General features: G+C 32.5%; 1 long non-coding RNA gene across 1 annotated transcript; it reads left to right on the forward strand.

Annotated features, from left to right (window-relative positions):
* Positions 1-1,009: 1,009 nt before the first annotated feature.
* Positions 1,010-5,128, forward strand: LOC139486368 (uncharacterized). Its single transcript, XR_011655564.1, has 3 exons — positions 1,010-1,566; positions 2,594-2,789; positions 4,809-5,128. It is a non-coding gene; the product is annotated as an uncharacterized lncRNA (long non-coding RNA).
* The last annotated feature ends 428 nt before the right edge of the window (positions 5,129-5,556 follow it).

The following is a 5,556-nucleotide window of genomic DNA, read 5'->3' on the forward strand; positions in this document are numbered from 1 at the left end:
CCTTTCTGAAATGTGTATTTCCTTAGACGCCATGGGATTAGACCCATTGTTATTGTAAGAATTGTTTGAAATGCACTTTGTTCCAGTACTTTAATATTTAAACATCAAATATAGGACCTTACAACTAAACAATCATGAATGACTAAGTTTTTTGTTTATATCTGATGGAACTGAAGGTGACCCCAGATGTTAGATTTTTTATATAAATCATATAAAAATCATCATGATGGCTAATCTCATTATTTTGTAATTTGACAAGTTCATATAATTTGACCTCTCTTCATTTAATTTTTTTATCAGTGCTGACAGGCTTGTGTGCTATAACATAAACAGAAAGTAAAGATAAGGTGTATGTTTTTGTTATAGGGATAGTTTTTTGAAGCTTGTATGACAACTTTTATGCATTTTATGGTATAGTACATAAAGAAGACAAAAATTCTACAAAATAAACAGATTGTAGTAAAACTAACCATGATTCAAATAGCTATTACACAAAGGCACAAGAAAAACACAAATATATAATGAGTTTATTAAGAAGACAAAAAAAATAATAATTTGAATAAAAAAAAAAATAATAATGAACAGGAAAAAAACACATGTTGCCGCAAACAGGGTATTATGAGTTACTAGAAGTACTATAAAAATACAATAATGAAAAAACTACCATTGTAACTTATTATTTTCTATTACTTACATAAATAACAACAAGAATATAAGAATATTTTGATACTAAAAGGGGTTTGAAAGTACAGTATAAGGTAAATAATGGGAATTCACCCCTCAGCCTCCATGGGATCCCAATTTCGGACCCCTTTTGGGTTTTCATTTTACAGAAACAACATGGAATCATTTTGGAATGCATTGGCTTTAGCTTTGTCTAAGAAAAGTGAAAAAAATTATGGAAATTATGACTACAGTGTGGGTTGGAGCTTTGGAGCATGGGGTCTATGGGAAAAAAGTTATGAATTGGCCTGATGGCACTAGAACTCTTGAAAGAGCTCACAGATTATCTTATATGCTAGATAAAAGAATATTAAAAGAAAATCAATCCCGTTTCTCTCCAAACGGTGACCTTTTAGATATTTCACACCTTTGCCATAACCCCAAATTTATTAAACCGGAGCACCTGATTTTAGAGTCGCACAGTATAAACATAGAGAGAATTTTCTGTAGACGCACAAAACAGTGTACAAATAATCATTTACCGTGTTGTCTTATCTGATGCAGGTAATTTATTTATTTTTAACATGTCTTGATCGGAGTTTTTTGGCAAACGAATACTCTTGAGGCTGTTTTGCGGCCAGCCGTTTTGTCGGTAAAAGTTTGTTTTTCTCATAGTCTTTTTCCTCTTGATACTCATCATAAATTTTATATAGTTCATGCTTTTTTGAGCATCTCTGATCTGTGTACTGCTTTGACTGCTTATATAATTTATGTTTTTCATTGTGTTGTTGAATATTTTTCAGACCTCGGGCAGCACGACTTCCTGGTTCGATGAGAACCCCAGCCGCTTTACAGAGTTTAACGATGGATTCTCCAGGGCCATTATTTACATTGTGTATAGCTGTATGTACCCTTCCTTTATAGTTTCTGGTAAATGTTACATTGCTAGGTACAGTTGCACGTATTGCACGGTTAGTTGCTTCAGCTTTTTGTGTGTTAGTGTTTTTGCATGTACGGTTTAGCATGGTAGGTCCAAGGCGATATTTTACGCATTCACGTAACAATGCTGCTGTGTTCTCTGATTTATTTAATTTAAAGGTATTTTTCAGATAAGCTGATTTTTCAGTCCATGTCTTCAAACTGTTCCTATTTGAACAAACAAGGGAATATTTTGTACACCCGTTATGATCACCCTGATAGCAAGAAACTATAGCATGACATACATATGATAGGTGAACTTTTACCCGTACAGAGTCCATATTGAATTTATCAAAGGCAGCATTGTACTCTGCCTGACAACGTGCCGCCATATCTAATGCAAACCTTTTTAGCATTTTATCTTTCTCTGAAACTAATCGTGCCGGCATTATTTCCTTCAGACCTGACATTTTTTTAATAAAATTTCTATGATTTGCGGACACATGTCTTGTATCTAGAAAATGAATTGGCTGAGTATTGGTTGTAACAGCTTTAAAAAGAGACTCTGCAGCTCTAAATGCACTGCTGTCAGGGTCAGTGGTAATTTCTTGAACTTCAAGACCATCATTTTTCAGGTCTAACAAGCAGTCTTTAGCCCATCGCTCCTCACTGCCTATGCTGTCATGCATTTCAATGTTTGCGGAACAGTGACCTTTGTGAGATTTAACTTTTGTTTTTGTTTTATGTTCACTCTTATTTGAGCAAAGCTTAGACACTTGTCTTGTGCTTACAATACTGTGCTTATAAGTATTATTTTCTAACATGTTATATGTACATTGGGTAGCTGGTTGAAATGGTGTTTTACCCATTCCGGATTAAATAGGGTTATTATACATTCCGTCGGCCTGAATGTTAATAATATTAGGATTATCACCTCTTAATATGTTTATTTCCTTAATTAATTTTCTTTTCTGAACCAAATCCTTTTGATTGTACTCTTCCATAATTTCAGAAACAACATTAGCACTGTGTTGCATACTTGAAGTGGAAGGAGCTGGTATATTAGAACCAAGAAATAATTTCTGTAGACCAGTTGTGCTGATAGCTATGTGATTAAGTGCGACTTGTATGGATAGATTAATAGCTGCTGTTCGACAACCACGTTTCTTAGCGATCACCTCATTGTAAAGGTTGAACATTTTTGAATGGTAAGAACACTCATTGCAGCTTGCCTTTTCCCTCCAGGCAGCCCCTCTTTGCTGCTCTGCACTTAAATCCCATGATATGAACCCTGTACACATAGGGGATATTTGTCTGTGTTCTATGAAAACCTCATTCCACATCTGTTCAAGTTCATTGATCCGAAGGAGTCGAAAACTATTTTTCTCTGATCTGAAGTTGAAAAATGTTGCCAAAATTGAAGTGAATTAGTTTTTTATTTGTTAAACTAAGTTTGGAAAATGTGAAAATAATTCTATTTTGAATTACCTCCCTTACAATAGTGTTTTCTTTAAATAAGCTTTTTGATCCAATGTACTCTCAAAAGTGCATATTTTTTGCTTTGCCTGTGTTTTTATATATATATTATATATAAAAACCACGCACTATTTAGCTCTTGAAAATATATATAGGACTAGAAATTTTAAAATAAGTATAACCCTAGCTTGCATTTTCTTCAGATGTCACATTTAAAGAATTGGCATATAAGACACATGCCTTTTTCTTCATAGTTGTTTATAAATGGCTTTTTTTAAGCAAGTTTAATTATTTTTGAAAGCTTAATAACAAAAAAAGTATTCTTACCCTGTTTTTGTTTCATTTTCGGCACATTTTTCAACTTCTGTTTTTGTCGTAGGCTTCTGCCTTAGAAAGCGAGCTGACTTTGTAGAGGCAGGAATTAGTTGAACATTCTTTTTATGAACAGATTTAGTCACTAAGTCATACAAGTCTTTTGGTAGTCTCACAAATTTGCCTTTTTCAGCAGGTAAAGTCTTATTTCTGTATTTTTTCCCCTTATTATATGGCATGTTTCCTTTCTGAAATGTGTATTTCCTTAGACGCCATGGGATTAGACCCATTGTTATTGTAAGAATTGTTTGAAATGCACTTTATTCCAGTATTTTAATATTTAAACATCAAATATAGGACCTTACAACTAAACAATCATGAATGACTAAGTTTTTTGTTTATATCTGATTGAACTGAAGGTGACCCCAGATGTAAGATTTTTTATGTAAATCATATAAAAATCATCATGATGGCTAATCTCCTTATTTTGTAATTTGACAAGTTCATATAATTTGACCTCTCTTCATTTAATTTTTTTATCAGTGTTGACAGGCTTGTGTGCTATAACATAAACAGAAAGTAAAGATAAGGTGTATGTTTTTGTTATAGGGATAGTTTTTTGAAGCTTGTATGACAACTTTTTATGCATTTTATGGTATAGTACATAAAGAAGACAAAAATTCTACAAAATAAACAGATTGTAGTAAAACTAACCATGATTCAAATAGCTATTACACAAAGGCACAAGAAAAACACAAATATATAATGAGTTTATTAAGTAGACAAAAAAAATAATAATTTGAATAAAAAAAAAAAAATAGTGAACAGGAAAAAAACACATCTTGCCGCAAACAGGGTATAGTTACTAGAAGTACTATAAAAATACAATAATGAAAAAACTACCATTGTAACTTATTATTTTCTATTACTTACAAAAATAACAACAAGAATATAAGAATATTTTGATACTAAAAGGGGTTTGAAAGTACAGTATAAGGTAAATAATGGGAATTCACCCCTCAGCCTCCATGGGATCCCAATTTCGGACCCCTTTTGGGTTTTCATTTTACAGAAACAACATGGAATCATTTTGGAATGCATTGGCTTTAGCTTTGTCTAAGAAAAGTGAAAAAAATTATGGAAATTATGACTGTGCAGTGTGGGTTGGAGTTTTGGAGCATGGGGTCTATGGGAAAAAAGTTATGAATTGGCCTGATGGCACTAGAACTCTTGAAAGTACAGTATAGGTTGCACTTTGTAAATCACGTGTGATTTGCAAGTTACGCCTCTTTTGGGGAGAAATTGAATGTGCATTAAATACTGCTACTGTTTACATAGTTGTTGCCATGGATGCAAAGTAATTCTTTTTTAAATAAGACTTGATTGGAGAATTAAATGGATATAAATAAAAATGTCTATTTATTTAACTTATTTTTCAGGAGGACTGGAAGACATTTGGGTGTTGAGTCAAATTTAATGGAAAAATTCAGTGCGAACCTGCAATGTTTATAAATGGAGGGCAGTAAAACTTGAAAATATGCCGCACAGCTATATGTTTTTATTAGTGCAAAAAAAAGTAGTGCATGTCTCCTTTCCAGGGAAATATAACATTCTCCTCAAAACTTCCTGAATGAAGAGTGACTGCATATGCAATTTAGGCAGTTCCTATGGAAAACTGCATTGCTGGTTTTACACAAGTGCAACTTAAAGAAATGTATCCGGTTGAAATTACTTTAAATAAAGATAATACTAACAACGACCACTGCCTTTTCCTTTATTTTGAAATCATTAACGGAAAGCTAAATACAAAAAAAATATGATAAAAGAGATGATTTTTTATTTCCAATCGCTAATTATCCATTTTTAGATGGTGATGTCCCTTGTCACCATCTTATGGTGTTTATATATCTCAACTTTTACGATTCGCTAGTGTATGTAACAACGTTTCAGTTTTTGGCGAGAGAAATTTATTTATTACTGAAATATTATTAAACCAGGGTTTTAGATATCACAAACCAGTCAAAACATTTACTAAATTTTATCAACGGTACAAGGACATCATTATTAAATATAGCTCAACATGCAGACATCTTATACGTTCAGGTATTTCACATCCAATCTTTTATGGTAATATGCTTTACAAAGCACAAAAATGTCAGTATTCCCCTCAAAAGCTAACAAAACCTT

The sequence above is a fragment of the Mytilus edulis genome, chromosome 8 (assembly GCF_963676685.1).
Source record: "Mytilus edulis chromosome 8, xbMytEdul2.2, whole genome shotgun sequence".
Taxonomy (NCBI): domain Eukaryota; kingdom Metazoa; phylum Mollusca; class Bivalvia; order Mytilida; family Mytilidae; genus Mytilus; species Mytilus edulis.